The 17,758-nt window shown below is 39.6% G+C and overlaps 1 protein-coding gene across 1 annotated transcript in view; it reads right to left on the bottom strand.

The window, feature by feature from the left end:
- Positions 1-17,758, bottom strand: part of CUNH12orf42 (chromosome unknown C12orf42 homolog) — a 124,470-nt gene that overhangs the window by 32,141 nt on the left and 74,571 nt on the right. The gene's annotated exons all lie outside the window — the stretch shown is intronic.

Genomic DNA, 17,758 nt, shown 5'->3' with positions numbered 1-17,758 from the left:
CTACCTGTTGGCATTAGCTCTGCTCCACATCAACTTCATCCTGGGTCTCCTGCAGAGGAGCAGGCTCTATGTGGAACACTGCTGGTATCAGAGCAAAGAGAAAAGAGGACACAGCTCTCACAATTTCTGCACAGAAGTGATTCATTTCTCTTCATACCTCACTGGCCAAAACAAGTCACATGGCCAACCCTGATGTCAATGAGGCAGAGAAGTAAAATCCTCCCATAATTCAAGGCAATAAATGTTTTGAACAATAATGCACTATTTTCATGACTATAGAGGTGCAACTAAATGTAGAGACAGAAGATTTGGGGGTGAATATTAGCTCATTTGGGCTTCTCAGATGGTGCTAGTGGTAAAGAACCCATCTCCCAATGCAGGAGAAGTTAGAGATTCCCAGATTTGACCCCTGGGATGGGAAGATCAGATCCCCTGGAGCAGAAAATGGCAACCCATTCTAGTATCCTTGGCTGGAAAAGTCCATAAACAGAGGAGAATGGTGGGCTATGGTCCATGGGGTCTCAAAGAATGACTAAGCACACACACAGCTGCAACATTAGCTCTTTCATGGCAGGTGAACAGAAATCAAACTCTCTGAACCTTAGTAATATCACCCATAAAACAAGGATAACTATTTCCCTCTATCTCAGGAACTTAATACAAGATTCAACTACAATGTGCAAGAAAGTTCCTGATAAATCATGGAACACATTGCTCTCACGTATTGATTCATTTTCAAATATTACATTCCTACCTGTAGACCAGATGTTCAGTCAGTCAGTTCAGTCACTCATTTGGTCTGACTCTTTGCGACCCCATGAACCACAGCACGCCAGGCCTCCCTGTCCATCACCAACTCCCGGAGTCCACCCAAACCCATGTCCATTGAGTCAGTGATGTCATCCAACCATCTCATCCTCTGTCACCCCTTATACTTTTTTCTAGTGAGTTTTTTCTCTTTCTTTCTTTTTAATTTTCTTTCCAAGGAAAACTGTGCACATCTGAAGGCCAGACTGGCCTGTAGAACTGCTGTCTTAAACTGTACCTTTCTTAGGAAAAGAGCATAAGACCCATATGTCCAATCCACTGCTCCAAATACAGTTCTGACCCTCAGCAAATCTTAGGTTAATAAAATTCAAGTCCATTAACAAATAAATATTTATCTTAAAAAAAACTATGAACAACAGCTAAATGTGTCAGCATCCTAAACATAAGGAATTAAACAAAAGAGCTGGACATAGAAATAGTCCTTGCCAACCAGGGGAGATGAGTTAGGACACAGCGTAGAAGTGTAGGCTTGGAGGTGTAAAGTGCTACAGAGAAGTCTTAAGTGGATGGGTTCTAACCTTCCCACCCCATGCAGTGGGGAGATGCACAGTCTTTGAAATGGGCTCTGGAAAATGGTGAGGATTTCAATTAACAGAAATTGGGAAGGGGAAGTTCTAAGAAATACACAGAGGAAGAAAAGAGAATGACAATAAAAAAAAAGTTTGTTCGAAAGAAGTATAAAGAAAGAAGGAGTAAAAGAAGAAAATGAAAAACCTCACACACTGGAGCATTTGCTTCTCAAGGACCTGTGTGTATGCTGGGTACTGAGCTTAGTACCTTCCTCAAAACTAGCTCATTTCACTCTCACAATCATCTCATCCCACTAAGAGCAGCACTGAAGAGTTCTTCTAAAGTAACTTTCTTCTGTTCCAGAAGCACCAAGTCAGAGTGGTGAAAGCAGTGTTTGGGGAAAACCCTTTAGGCCATGAAGTGCAGGTGAATTTGAAATGGAAGACTAAGAACAGCACAGGGAAGTTGCTGACTTCGCCATTAAGAGTCCTGAACTATCCAAAATCTCCCCCCCCCCGCCCCCGCAAAAGAAAAGTACAGAACCAGCTGGCTCTATTGGTGAATTCTACCAAACATTTAAGGAAGAATTAATACCAATCCTCCTCAAACTCTCCCAAAAAAATTGAAAAGGAAGAAACACTTCTAAGTTCATTTTACAAAGCCAGCAGTACTCTGATACCAAAATCAAGTAAGGACACTACAAGGAAAGAAAATCACAGGCCAAAATACTGATGAACATAGATGGCAAAAAATCCCCCCCCAAAAAAAGAACTAGCAAACTGAATTCAGCAGCACAATAAATGAATCATATACTGCAATCAAATGGGACCCATCCCTGGGTTGCAAGGATAGTTCAACATACACAAATCAGTAAATGTGGTACTCCACATTAACATAATGAGGGATAAAAGTAATATTATCATCTCAGTAGCTGCAGGAAAAAAAAATCTGACAAACTTCTACATTCTTTCATGATAAAAACTTTCAATAAATTAGGTATAGAAGGAATGCACCTCAACATAACAAAGGCCATACAAGACAAACCCATAGCTAACATCACACACAATGGTTTTCAGCTTTTTCTCTAAGATTAGGAATAAGACAAGGTTGTTAATCACAGTATTAGAAAGTCACAACAATTAGGCAAGAAAAAGAAATTAAAGGAATCCAAATTAGAAAAGAAAAAGGAAAATTCTCTCTGTTTGTAGTTTACACAATCTTATCTTACATGTAAATTACATGATAGAAAATCCTAAAGTGAAAGTGAAGTTGCTCAGTCCTGTCCCACTCTTTGCAACCCTGTGGGCTGTAGCCTACAGGCTTCTCCGTCCATGGGATTCTCCAGGCAAGAATACTGGAGTGGGTTACCATTTCCTTCTCCAGGGTATCTTCCCAACCCAGGGATCAAAGCCCAGTCTCCCACATTGGAGGCAGATGCTTTAACCTCTGAGCCACCAGGGAAGCCCAAAGGCTCCACCAAAAAGCTGTTAGAACTAATAGATAAATTCAGTGAAGTTATAGAATACAAGAGTCAACATACAAATTCCACATGTTCCTATATACTAATAATGAACTTTCCAAAAAATTAAGAAAACAATCCCATTTATTAAAAAAAATTCAAAAAATAAAATACTTAAGAATAAATTGAACCAAAGAGGTTAAATATCTATACACTGAACACTATAAAACATTGATGAAAGAAAATAAGGACACAAATAAATGAAAAGATATCCTGTATTCATGAGTTAGGATTAATATTGTCAAAATGTCCTTATTATCTAACAAATTGATCTTCAGTTCTAACAAACTTCCAACAAAGTGATCTTCAGAGCACTGCCCTCAGTGATCTTCAGATTCAGTGCAATCTCTATTGCAATGAATCCACATTCAATGCAATCTCTATCAAAATTTCAATGAATTTTTTTACAGAAATAGAAAAAAAAAATCCTAACATTTGTATGGAGCTACCAAATACCCTGCCTACCTAAAGAAAAACAGAGCTAAAGGTATCATATTTCCTGATTTCAAATTATATTACAATGGTACAGTGACCAAAACAGTAGGTATTGGCATAAAACAGATATATAGGCCAATGAAACAGAACAGAGAGCAGAGAAAGAAGTAAACCCATGCACATTCAGCCAACTTATTTTTGACCAAGGCACCAGGACAAAGGCAAAGGAGAAAAGAAAGTCTCTTCAACAAATAGTGTTGGGAAAACTAGATTCCCAAATGAAAAACAATGAAATTGAATCTGTATTTTACACCATATAGAAAATCCAACTCAACATTGATTAAAGACTTAAATGTCAAACATCTAGAAGAAAACAGAGGAAAACTCCATGACATTGGTCTTGGCAATTATTTTTTGGATATGATATCAGAAGCATAGACAAAAAAAACACAAAAGTAAACAAGTTGGGCTATATCAAACAAACAAAAAACCTCTGCATAGCAAAGGAAACAATCAGTGAAATGAAAATGCAACCTGTAGAATGATAAAATATATTTGCAAACCATATATCTGAAAAATGGCTAATACCTAAAACCCATATAATTCAATAACAAAAAAAAGAAATCATCTTATTAAAAAAAATAGGTACAGGACCTGAATAGATATTTTTCTAAAGAAAACATATAAATGGCCAAGAGGTATATGAAAAGGTGTTCAATATCACTAATCATCAGAGAATGCAAATCAAAACCACAATGAGGGAGGGGCGGTCCTAAGATGGCGGAGGAATAGGAAGGGAAGACCACTTTCTCCCTCACAAATTCCTCAAAAGATCATTTCAACGCGGAGCAAACTCCACAAAACAACCTCTGAATCCAGGCAGAGGACATCAGGCAACCAGAAAAGCAGATCATTGTCTTCAAAAACAGGTAGGAAAAAATATAAAAGACGAGAAAAGAGACAAAGGAGGTGGGGAGGGAGCTCCGTCCCGGGAAGGGAAGCCCGTCCCGGGAAGGGAATTCTAAGAAGAGAGGTTTCCAAACACAAGGAAACACTCTACCTGCCGAGTCTAAGGCGAGCCTTGGAAACACAGAGGGCAACATAACAGGAAGGAAAAACGAATAAATAATTAAAACCAACAGATTACAAGCCCAACAGTAACTCCCCCAGCGGAAAAGCCGCGCAGACGCCTGCAGCCGCCGCTAGCAAGTGGGGGCAGGGCAGGGAAGCGCGGGAGGCGCGGGCTGCCGTGCTCGGTAAGAAGCGGGCAGAAACGCCCCACGCGTAACCAGAGCGATCGAACTTGGGCGAGCAAACCAGGCTGGGGGATAGCTACCACGCGAAAAGCTGGAACATAAGACCCCGCCAGGACCGCGCACAGAACAAAGGACTGAACGGAAATAGCCGGCTGCAGACCATCCCCCGCCGGGGACAGGCAGCCAGAGCTGTAAGGGCTGGAAAGGGGCAATCGCAGCCCCGGAGAGACTACCTAAAAAGCGGCAGGCAGGCTTCTTAGCTGAGACTTCAGGGGATGCAGGACAGTCACCATCCGCCTCACAAGGAGCGCCAGCAGTACACCCAGAAAACTGAGCAGTAGAAACAGAGAAGGGGACAAGTCCCGGCGACCGCGCTCGCCAAGCTCCCAAGCTGCTCAGACCCGGGAGGGGCGCAGAGCGCAGTCCCAAACAAGTTTGTGCCTCTGAGGGTTACCTGGGCGCCAAAACCGAGCGGCTTGGACCGGGGAGGTGCGCGAAGCCTGGGGCCGGCCTTGGATGGTTCCTGGCTGAGCTCCGTGGAGCCGGAGCGGTTTGTGCGTCGTGGGGGGAGACAGGTCCAGCGGGGTTGAGACGCTGTGTGCCCACGACAGTGCTATTTGTTTGCAGCATTCCCCCCTCCCCACAGCGCGACTGAACTAGTGAGCCTAAAAAAAAAAAAAAAAAAAAAAGTGTCCACCACCGCCCCCATGTGTCAGGACGGAATTCAGACCCTGAAGAGACCAGCAAACAGAAGTTAAACAGAGGGAAATGCCTTGGAAGTGACCAACACGGCCCACAACATCAGAGAAGGGCCAGATATATCTTCACGATTTTTACAATCATTTTTTTTTTTTGCCCTTTTTTTTTTTTTTGCTTTTTTTTGCTTTCTTTTTTTTCTTTTTTTTCTCAAATTTTTTTTAACTGTTAAGTCTTCTATTTCAATACTTTATATTTCTATAACTATTACTTTTCAAAAAAAAAAAAAGACTCTACTTTTTTAAAGCAAACACCATATATAGTCTTCGCGTGGTTGTTGTTGGTATTTCTTTTTTAATCTTGGTTTTTTTTTTTTTTTCTTATATATATATTTTTTTTCCTTATTTTTTTTTCCATATTTCTTTTTCTTAACATTATTATTTTTTTTAATCTTTTCTCTTTTTTTTCTCTCTTCCTTCTGCTTCATCTCTTTAACATTGTATTTTTGAAAATCTAACCTCTACTCTAGGTTTTTAATCTTTGCTTTTCGGTTTTTGTTGTCAATCTTGTACATTTCATAACCCAATCTTACCTGACAGCGAGATTACTGGCGTGACCACTCTCTCCTTCTTTTGGACTCTCCTTTTTCTCCACCAGGTGGCCTCTGTCTCTCCCCCCCCCCCATCTCTCCTATATCCAACTCAGTGATTCTCTGTGTGTTCTAGATGGTGGAGAGCACCTAAGGAACTGATTACTGGCTGGACCTGTCTCTCTCCTTTTCATTCCTCTCTCTTACCCTCCTGGCCACCTCTGTCTACTTCCTCTCTCTCCTCTTCCCTGTATAACTCCGTGAATACCTCTGAGAGGTCCAGACTATGGAGCGCACATAAAGAAGTGACTATTGACTAGCTTGCTCTCTCCTCTTTTGATCTCACCGCATCTCATCCCAGTCACCTCTAACTACCTCCTCCCTCTTCTCTTCTCCATGTAACCCAGTGAACCTCTCTGGGTGCCCCTCAATGTGGAGAAACCTTTCATCTTTAGCCTAGATGCTATATCATTGGTGCTGTATAGAAGGAGAAGTCTAGAGACCACCGTAAAAATAAAACCGAAAACCAGAAGCAGGAGGCTTAAGTCCAAAGCTTGAGAACATCAGAGAACTCCTGAATTCAGGGAACATTAAGCAATAGGAGCTCATCAAATGCCTCCAAACCTACACTGAAACAAAGCTCCACCCAAGGGCCAACAAGTTCCAGAGCAAGACATATCACACAAATTCTCCAGCAACACAGGAACACACCCCTGAGCTTCAATATACAGGCAGTTCAAAGTTACTCCAAAACTTTAGACATCTCATAACCCATTACTGGTCACTCCACTGCACTCCAGAGAGAAGAAACCCAGCTCCACCCACCAGACCTCCAACACAAGCTTCCCTAACCAGGAAACCTGGACAAGCCACTGATACAACCCCACCCACAGTGAGGAAGCTCCACAATAAAGAGAACTCCACAAATTACCAGAATATAAAAAGGCCATTCCAAACGCAGCAATATAACCAAGATGAAGAGACAGAGGAATACCCAACAGGTAAAGGAGCAGGAGAAATGCCCACCAAACCAGACAAAAGAGGAAGAGATAGGGAATCTACCTGAGAAAGAATTCCGAATATTGATAGTGAAAATGATCCAAAACCTTGAAGTCAAAATGGAATCACAGATAAATACCCTAGAGACAAGGATTGAGAAGATGCAAGAAATGTTCAACAAGGACCTAGAAGAAATAAAAAAGAGTCAATATACAATGAATAATGCAATAAATGAGATCAGAAACACTCTGGAGGCAACAAATAATAGAATAACGGAGGCAGAAGATAGGATTAGTGAAATAGAAGACAGAATGGTAGAAATAAATGAATCAGAGAGGAAAAAAGAAAAACGAATTAAAAGAAATGAGGACAATCTCAGAGACCTCCAGGACAATATGAAACGCTCCAACATTCGAATTATAGGAGTCCCAGAAGAAGAAGACAAAAAGAAAGACCATGAGAAAATCCTTGAGGAGATAATAGTTGAAAACTTCCCTAAAATGGGGAAGGAAATAATCACCCAAGTCCAAGAAACCCAGAGAGTCCCAAATAGGATAAACCCAAGGCGAAACACCCCAAGACACATATTAATCAAATTAACAAAGATCAAACACAAAGAACAATTATTAAAAGCAGCAAGGGAAAAACAACAAATAACACACAAGGGGATTCCCATAAGGATAACAGCTGATCTCTCAATAGAAACTCTTCAGGCCAGGAGGGAATGGCAAGACATACTTAAAGTGATGAAAGAAAATAACCTACAGCCCAGATTACTATACCCAGCAAGGATCTCATTCAAATACGAAGGAGAAATCAAAAGCTTTACAGACAAGCAAAAGCTGAGAGAATTCAGCACCACCAAACCAGCTCTCCAACAAATTCTAAAGGATACTCTCTAGACAGGAAACACAAAAAGGGAGTATAAACCCGAACCCAAAATAATAAAACAAATGGCAACGGGATCATACTTATCAATAATTACCTTAAACGTAAATGGATTGAATGCCCCAACCAAAAGGCAAAGACTGGCCGATTGGATACAAAAACAAGAACCCTCTATATGCTGCTTACAAGAGACCCACCTCAAAACAAGGGACACATACAGACTGAAAGTGAAGGGTTGGAAAAAGATATTCCATGCAAATAGAGACCAAAAGAAAGCAGGAGTGGCAATACTCATATCCGATAAAATAGACTTTAAAACAAAGGCTGTGAAAAGAGACAAAGAAGGCCACTACATAATGATCAAAGGATCAATCCAAGAAGAAGATATAACAATTATAAATATATATGCACCCAATATAGGAGCACCGCAATATGTAGGACAAATGCTAACAAGTATGAAAGAGGAAATTAACAACAACACAATAATAGTGGGAGACTTTAATACCCCACTCACACATATGGACAGATCAACTAAACAGAAAATTAACAAAGAAACGCAAACTTTAAATGATACATTAGACCAGTTAGACCTAATTGATATCTATAGGACATTTCACCCCAAAGCAATGAATTTCACCTTTTTCTCAAGTGCTCATGGAACCTTCTCAAGGATAGATCACATCCTGGGCCATAAATATAACCTTGATAAATTCAAAAAAATCGAAATCATTCCAAGCATCTTTTCTGACCATAATGCACTAAGATTAGATCTCAATTACAGGAGGAAACCTATTAAAAATTCCAACATATGGAGGCTGAACAACACGCTTCTGAATAACCAACAAATCACGGAAGAAATCAAAAAAGAAATCAAAATATGCATAGAAACTAATGAAAATGAAAACACAACAATCCAAAACCTGTGGGACACTATAAAAGCAGTGCTAAGAGGAAAGTTCATAGCAATACAGGCATACCTCAAGAAACAAGAAAAAAGTCAAATAAATAACCTAACTCTACACCTAAAGCAACTAGAAAAGGAAGAATTAGAGAACCCCAGAGTTAGCAGAAGGAAAGAAATCTTAAAAATTAGGGCAGAAATAAATGCAAAAGAAACAAAAGAGACCATAGCAAAAATCAACAAAGCCAAAAGCTGGTTCTTTGAAAGGATAAATAAAATTGACAGACCATTAGCCAGACTCATCAAGAAGCAAAGAGAGAAAAATCAAATCAATAAAATTAGAAATGAAAATGGAGAGATCACAACAGACAACACAGAAATACAAAGGATCATAAGAGACTACTATCAGCAATTATATGCCAATAAAATGGACAACCTGGAAGAAATGGACAAATTCTTAGAAAAATACAATTTTCCAAAACTAAACCAGGAAGAAATAGACAATCTTAACAGACCCATCACAAGCACGGAAATTGAAACTGTAATCAGAAATCTTCCAGCAAACAAAAGCCCAGGTCCAGACGGCTTCACAGCTGAATTCTACCAAAAATTTCGAGAAGAGTTAACACCTATCCTACTCAAACTCTTCCAGAAAATCGCAGAGGAAGGGAAACTTCCAAACTCATTCTATGAGGCCACCATCACCCTAATACCAAAACCTGACAAAGATACTACAAAAAAGGAAAACTACAGGCCAATATCACTGATGAACATAGATGCAAAAATCCTCAACAAAATTCTAGCAATCAGAATCCAACAACACATTAAAAAGATCGTACACCATGACCAAGTGGGCTTTATCCCAGGGATGCAAGGATTCTTCAACATCCGCAAATCAATCAATGTAATTCACCACATTAACAAATTGAAAAATAAAAACCATATGATTATCTCAATAGATGCAGAGAAGGCCTTTGACAAAATTCAACATCCATTTATGATAAAAACTCTCCAGAAAGCAGGAATAGAAGGAACATACCTCAATATAATAAAAGCTATATATGACAAACCCACAGCAAACATTATCCTCAATGGTGAAAAATTGAAAGCATTTCCCCTTAAGTCAGGAACAAGACAAGGGTGTCCACTTTCACCACTACTATTCAACATAGTTCTGGAGTTTTAGCCACAGCAATCAGAGCAGAAAAAGAAATAAAAGGAATCCAAATTGGAAAAGAAGAAGTAAAACTCTCACTGTTTGCAGATGACATGATCCTCTACATAGAAAACACTAAAGACTCTACCAGAAAATTACTAGAGCTAATTAATGAATATAGTAAAGTTGCAGGATATAAAATCAACACACAGAAATCCCTTGCATTCCTATACACTAATAATGAGAAAGTAGAAGAAGAAATTAAGGAAACAATTCCATTCACCATTGCAACAAAAAGAATAAAATACTTAGGAATATATCTACCTAAAGAAACTAAAGACCTATATACAGAAAACTATAAAACACTGATGAAAGAAATCAAAGAGGACACTAATAGATGGAGAAATATACCATGCTCATGGATCGGAAGAATCAATATAGTGAAAATGAGTATATTACCCAAAGCAATTTACAAATTCAATGCAATCCCTATCAAGATACCGGCGATATTTTTCGCAGAACTAGAACAAATAATTTCAAGATTTGTATGGAAATACAAAAAACCACGAATAGCCAAAGCAATCTTGAGAAAGAAGAATGGAACTGGAGGAATCAATTTGCCTGACTTCAGGCTCTACTACAAAGCCACAGTAATCAAGACAGTATGGTATTGGCACAAAGACAGACATATTGATCAATGGAACAAAATAGAAAGCCCAGAGATAAATCCACATACATATGGACACCTTATCTTTGACAAAGGAGGCAAGAATATACAATGGAGTAAAGACAATCTCTTTAACAAGTGGTGCTGGGAAAACTGGTCAACCACTTGTAAAAGAATGAAACTAGATCACTTTCTAACACCGCACACAAAGATAAACTCAAAATGGATTAAAGATCTAAATGTAAGACCAGAAACTATAAAACTCTTAGAGGAGAACATAGGCAAAACACTCTCCGACATAAACCACAGCAGGATCCTCTATGATCCACCTCCCAAAATTCTGGAAATAAAAGCAAAAATAAACAAATGGGATCTAATTAAAATTAAAAGCTTCTGCACAACAAAGGAAAACATAAGCAAAGTGAAAAGACAGCCTTCCGAATGGGAGAAAATAATAGCAAATGAAGCAACTGACAAACAACTAATCTCAAAAATATACAAGCAACTCCTGCAGCTCAATTCCAGAAAAATAAACGACCCAATCAAAAAATGGGCCCAAGAACTAAATAGACATTTCTCCAAAGAAGACATACGGATGGCCAACAAACACATGAAAAGATGCTCAACATCACTCATTATTAGAGAAATGCAAATCAAAACCACAATGAGGTACCACTTCACACCAGTCAGAATGTCTGCGATCCAAAAATCTGCAAGCAATAAATGCTGGAGAGGATGTGGAGAGAAGGGAACCCTCCTACACTGTTGGTGGGAATGCAAACTAGTACAGCCACTATGGAGAACAGTGTGGAGATTCCTTTAAAAATTGCAAATAGAACTGCCTTATGACCCAGCAATCCCACTGTTGGGCATACACACAGAGGAAACCAGAATTGAAAGAGACACATGTACCCCAATGTTCATTGCAGCACTGTTTATAATAGCCAGGACATGGAAACAACCTAGATGTCCATCAGTAGATGAATGGATAAGAAAGCTGTGGTACATATACACAATGGAATATTACTCAGCCGTTAAAAAGAATACATTTGAATCAGTTCTGCTGAGATGGATGAAACTGGAGCCGATTATACAGAGTGAAGTGAGCCAGAAAGAAAAACACCAATACAGTATACTAACACATATATATGGAATTTAGGAAGATGGCAATGATGACCCTGTGTGCAGGACAGCAAAAAAGACACAGATGTGTATAGCGAACTTTTGGACTCAGAGGGAGAGGGAGAGGGTGTGATGATTTGGGAGAATGGCATTGAAACATGTATACTATCATGTAAGAATCGAAATGCCAGTCTATGTCTGATGCAGGATATGACACGCTTGGGGCTGACACGTGGGGATGACCCAGAGAGATGTTGTGGGGAGGGGGGTGGGAGGGGGGCTCATGTTTGGGAACGCATGTACACCTGTGGTGGATTCATGTCAATCTATGCCAAAACCAATACAGAATTGTAAAGTAAAAATTAAAAATAAATAAATAAATTTAAAAAAAAAAAACCACAATGAGATATCACTCTACACCTGGTAGTATGGCTATTATCAAAAAGCCAAATGATAAGTGTCAGCAAGGATGTAGAGAAAAGGCAACTCTTAAACCTGGTTGGTGATAATGTAAATTTATATAGTCATTATGGAAAACAAAATGGATAAACCTCAAAAAATAAAAAATAGAACTACTGTGTCATCCAGCAATCCCACTTCTGGATATATACCCAAAGAGTGGAAATTACTATCTCAGAGATATCTGCACTCCCACGTTTAGTACAGCATTGTTCACAATAGCTAAAATATGGAAATAAGTGTTCATCAACAGATGAATGATAGGAAAGTGCATATATGTATATGAATAGAAATATTAATATTATGTAATATAAATAATATTAAGCCTTAAAAAAAAAAAGGAAATCTGCCATTTGCAACAACATAGATGAACATGGAAACCTGGGGAACATTATGCTGAGTGAAATAAGCCAGACACAGAAAGACAAATACTGTGTGATCTCACTTACATGTGGAATCTATAAGGTTGGACACACAGAAACAGAGTGGAAAAATGGTTACTAAGGGCTAGGTGGGGGGGAAATATGGTGAGATGCTGGTCCAAGGGTACAAACTCTGGTCATCAGATAAATAAATTCTGGAGACTAAAGGGTGACTATAGTTGACAATGCTGCTGCTGCTGCTAAGTCGCGTCTGTCGTGTCCGACTCTGTGCGACCCCACAGATGGCAGCCCACCAGGCTCCCCTGCCCCTGGGATACTGCACTGTATACTTTAAATTTGCTACAAGAGTTGGTCATAAGTGTCTTCACCACAAAAAAAGTTAATAAACATATGGTAACTATGTGAAGTGATGAATATGTTAATTAGTTTGAATTTGGGAATCATTTCACAATGTACACATATATCAAAATATCATCTTTTGCACTTTAAGTATATACAATTTTTATTTGTTAGTCACACCTCAATAAATCTGAGGGGGCGGAAAGGAGTCCTTTACTGACTGCTCCAGTTAAAATAGCCACCTGTATTTTAATATTTTTACCCTGTCTGATTTTCTAAATAGTACTTATCCCTACCTGAAAATCCTAAAGGAAATCAACCCTGAATATTCATTGGAAGGACTGATGCTGAAGCTAAAGCTCCGATATTCTGGCCACCTAATACAAAAAGCTGACTCATTGGAAAAGACCCTGATACTGAGAAAGATTGAAGGCATGAGGAGAAAGGAATGACAGAGAATGGGATGGTTGGATGGCATCACCAACTCATTGGACATGAGTTTGAGCAAACTCTAGGAGATGGGGAAGGACAGAGAAGCCCGTCGTGTGGCAGTCTGGGATCGAAAGAGTCAGACATGACCAAGCAACTGAACAACAACTACCTAAAAATACTGTATGTGCTTGTCTTTCCGTCTATTTCATGGAGGCTCCCCAGGGGCAGGATTAGGTCTAGCTGGTTGCTACTGTCTTCTCAGCCATGCCTGTCCCATGCTAGGCACCTGCTATGAGTTGAATTTTGTCCCCAGAAAGAGCTATTCACGTCCTAACTATGTACCTGTAAAAGTGACTGATTTGAAAAGAGTCTTTAAGGATGAAATGTAGGTGTAAGTTAAGATGAAGCCAATTGGAATAGTAGTGGGCCCTGAGTCTAGAATGACCAGTGTACTTAGAAGGGGAGAAGAGCCTCAGAGACAACGCAGACATCATTTGATGATGATCAAATGCTGCAGCTGAAAACTAAGGAACACAAAGGATTGCTGGCAAAGACCAGCAACACAAGAGGGGCAAGGGAGAACCCTCCTGTAGGGAACATGCCCTGCCCACAGCTTGATTTCAGACTTCCAGCTCCCGAACTATGAGAAAATACTTTTCTGTTGTTTAACCACCTGGTTTCAAGATCGTCTTCTTGTACTAGGATCAAATTTTCAATGATAAAATTTCAAAATGTAGGAAGACAAGAAAAAATGCCTGTAATTCTTTCATTTCAAACCACCAAGAAAATTTGCTTTTAAAAGCTCTGAAATGTGAAACACAGTAGTTGTCATTCAAGATGTCTCTCTCTGTGAGGAGTCAGCTTTGGAAGTCAAAGTCCAGAATTATGACCAAGAACAAAGGCCTATACTTAGTGTGAGTTCCAGGGCTATCATTGCAAAGCAAGAATGGCAGCCTAAGTACCTTCCCAAGGCTGTAGCTTGCAGGCCCTCCCTAATTGCTAGTGCTTCTTAATTAAAATTGAAGTTACTGAGTGAACAATTTCAGTTTAATCTGTTTTATGCATATTAATACCCAGCTACTCTGTAACTGGTGACTTTTTCCTCCTTCTTCTATCTTGTTCCTTTTGGACAATGTAATACCCAGAAAGCACCCAAGCTGTATCTCTTCAGTGCCCATCTGACTCTCAACATTGCTGCCTGGGATCCTCTGAAGAGAAAATAATAATAATAATAACCCATACTAACTCGCTTCAGAAGGTTTGAGTATCCTATCTGAACCAGCTCTTATCTTAACCTGCTGATGTGAGATTTACAAATGGGAGAACAAACAAGGAGTAATTTAAATTTTAATTTTAAAAAACCCTCTATTTTCTTATCCCTTATCAAACTGCCAGCATTTTTCCTGCTGACAATGAGCAAGGGTCACTGGCACAGGCTAGACTCTACCCACAACCAAGGAATCTCTTTCATCTAAAACCCTGATCCCTTTAATAAACAAAATACGAAAAGGCAGTCAAAATTACGCTGTGGCTTTATAAAAGAAGGCAGGGAAATCCTCTGAGTACAATCCCCTACTTGTTATTTTCGCATGCCATGTGACTCCAAGTCATTCTGAAGAATAAAGAGACAAGGGCTGCCACCAGATCCCAGCCACGACGTCCCCTCCGTTCCCAGCCCTGGCCCATCTGTTCTCCAGAGGCCACATGAATGGCATATGTCAAGAGAGTCAGAGCTGTGCAAACTGCCCAAAGAAATCACTCAGCCAACTTCCCTTTGCTTCCACGACTTTAGCAATTGTTGCTGCGCCAACCACCATATGGTGAATAATTAGTTTTTCGACCCTACTCAAGAAAAATGTCTGCTTCATTGCCAAACGTTAGCAATATGTGTGTTAATGAACAGTGTGAGTTGAATGCCTATACATTCACAAAAGTTAGGATTTTTTTTTTTCTTTGCCAGCTTCAAGCTCTGTCCCTTTTTCTTTGCCTCCTTTCAGATAGGTGATGATAGGGAGTCCGTAGTATTTTAAAGCAAACTGTAATTATTTTTTTCTTCTTCTGAGAGGCTGCAACCCAATGTGAAATGCCCAGTTTTCACAACCAAATGCATTTCTCTAAATAAACTGGCTTCCATCTTCTTTTTCTCAAAATGAGTGACTTAATCCATGTGAATATGGCTCGTCAAAGCCAAGTGCCAGGATGCTCTCTGCCCTTGATGCATAAGAGGTGAACATAAATTTGTACTGAGTACCGTTAGTGCTGTCCCAAGCAGGATGAACTTTTTGATCTCTTTAAATAAATACCTTATCATTCCATCAGAAAATATGCTTGGTATTCTTAGCATGAAGATTTAAAAACCCAGTCAAAATTTCAAGCTCACTGTCCCCAAAGTAGAAGGCTTAATCAGCAGATAATTTCTCTCAAAAGAGGGAAAGATCTCTGTGCAGTCAGAAAATAAGCATTTATTCCACATACAGCACAAGATAAAAATACCTAAGTTTGCATCTATTTTTGCATTTTCTAGGATAAGGCAATGCTGATTTGCTCCTGAGAGGTTTTACATCAAACTGCTTTCTGACCTTGGCCTTCATGTTCTCTGCATGCAAATGTATGAACTCTGAGAAAGAGAGATGGGGAATTGAAATGTTCTCTAATGCAATTCTTGGGGCCTTGCTATAGGTCAGTGGTTCCCAAATATCTTTAGTTTGCAGACCATTTTACCATAGCCAAGTCCCCCAAGATCCTCCCTCCTATTCATGGCTGAAAAAGAACTGCCTCACTGGAATAAATCCGCAGAGGAGGAGCTGATTTAATGAGCCAGTCAAGAGAGGTCTCACAAGCAAAAAGAGAGTCAGTGCCATAAAATAACAACTGTCATTTTCATTTTATATTTTTAATCATTTAGGAAAATACCTACATCACCAGCTAGACTATCAACTCACTGAGGACATGGGCGGATTCTATCTGCTATTTACTGTGTCCTCAGTACCTAGAGCTTAGCAGCATTGAGATGGTTGGAACTACAGAATATAAATTTAAAGCATGCAGAGGTCAAGGAACTACTTTAAATTGCCTTGAATATTACACAAGAGCAGTCTAGGAACCATGAGAACTTTGGTAGATCATAGTTTGAGAGTTCCTGCCCATGGGCACGGGAAGTTGATCTTGAATATAGTAACTAGGGGCATCTTCCATTCCTTCTAATTAGAATTATCTTTTTGACAGCCACTGGCCTGTAATTGTCATCATTTCTCTCTACTCTAAAATTGTAACTGTAGGAAAAACATTTCATTTTTTCCTACACTTCCATTTTTGGTCAAAGAGCACCTGCCATGGTGTTTTCCATGTACTTTTGTCCAGAAAAGGTAGGGGCAACAGAATAATTTGGAAGTCCTACATCCCGAGCTTCATGCCAGACGTCACCATCCAGTCACCACCCGGTTCCTTTAAGCCTCAGTTCCCTCATGTGTTTATAAAAGGTAAAGAGAAAGAGAAAGGACAATATCTCCTTTGCAGCATTTTATGGATTAAAAGGTAAGCTGTGCAACTGTCTAATATGGTTCTTAACAAAGTCTATCATCTATGAAATGTGGTTATTCTTAGTTACAATCAATGACTAAATCCTCAAATTATCCAATCTACTTAATCCTGGGGCATCCAATTTGAAGGAATCATTAATAAACACTAACCTGGAACATGAGAGGAGCTGATTATGGATCTACCCTCTTATTTTGAGCAAAATATTATTTTCTCATAAATATCAATTCATAAAACACTAAAAATGCATTACTGGGAAAAATAAACAGCTTGAAGTGACTCTCCAGCTGGCTGGGCAAACAGGAAGTGGCAATCAATATTAATCCTGTGGAGAGTGGCATAGACTCATCCTTGGAGTGAGCTGAGGTGTGCCATAGAGTCTCCCTTCCTTTCCCAACTTATGTCATTACTAAGTTACCCAGAAATTCTTACCCTTTCATGTAGTCATGATTTGGTGTTAAGATGTTGTCTCCAGAAGTCCTCCATGTAAAATCCTACATGGTACTTAGAAGGGAATACCACATTAATTCCCTTAGCACTCATTTCCTCACCTCTGTGGACCTGCCAGGGTAACCACACGAACCTTCTCCAATCTCCACAACCTCAGGAGCCATTCCCAGCATGACCACTGCTGATGCAGCCATCTACCATGAACTCCTTCACGGTCTTCCTCTCTCTTCCCACTCACCCAACTTTTCCTGTCCTCTTTCCTTTGTTAAGATTCAATCCAGAGACTTCCCCAGTGGTCCAGCAGTTAAGACTTTGCCTTTCAATGCCAAGGGTATGGGTTTGATTCCTGGTTGGGGACCTAAGATCCCACATGCCTTGGGGCCAAAACACCAAAACATGAAACAGAAGCAATATTGTAACAAATTCAATAAAGACTTTTAAAATGATCCACATAAAAAAGAAAAAAAGAACAACAACAACAAATAAAAACACACACACAAAAAAAACCAAAAAACTCAATCCAGCCTTGACCTGGCCTCTTTGTTTCAGCCCTTGTCACTTCTCCCCATACAACTTTGTAGTAATTGTCCAT

The sequence above is a fragment of the Oryx dammah genome, unplaced genomic scaffold (genome assembly GCF_014754425.2).
Source record: "Oryx dammah isolate SB20612 unplaced genomic scaffold, SCBI_Odam_1.1 HiC_scaffold_29, whole genome shotgun sequence".
In the NCBI taxonomy this organism is placed as follows: Eukaryota; Metazoa; Chordata; class Mammalia; order Artiodactyla; family Bovidae; genus Oryx; species Oryx dammah.
The sequence above is the reverse complement of the archived record's forward strand: the minus strand, read 5'-3'. Positions and strand labels throughout refer to the sequence as shown.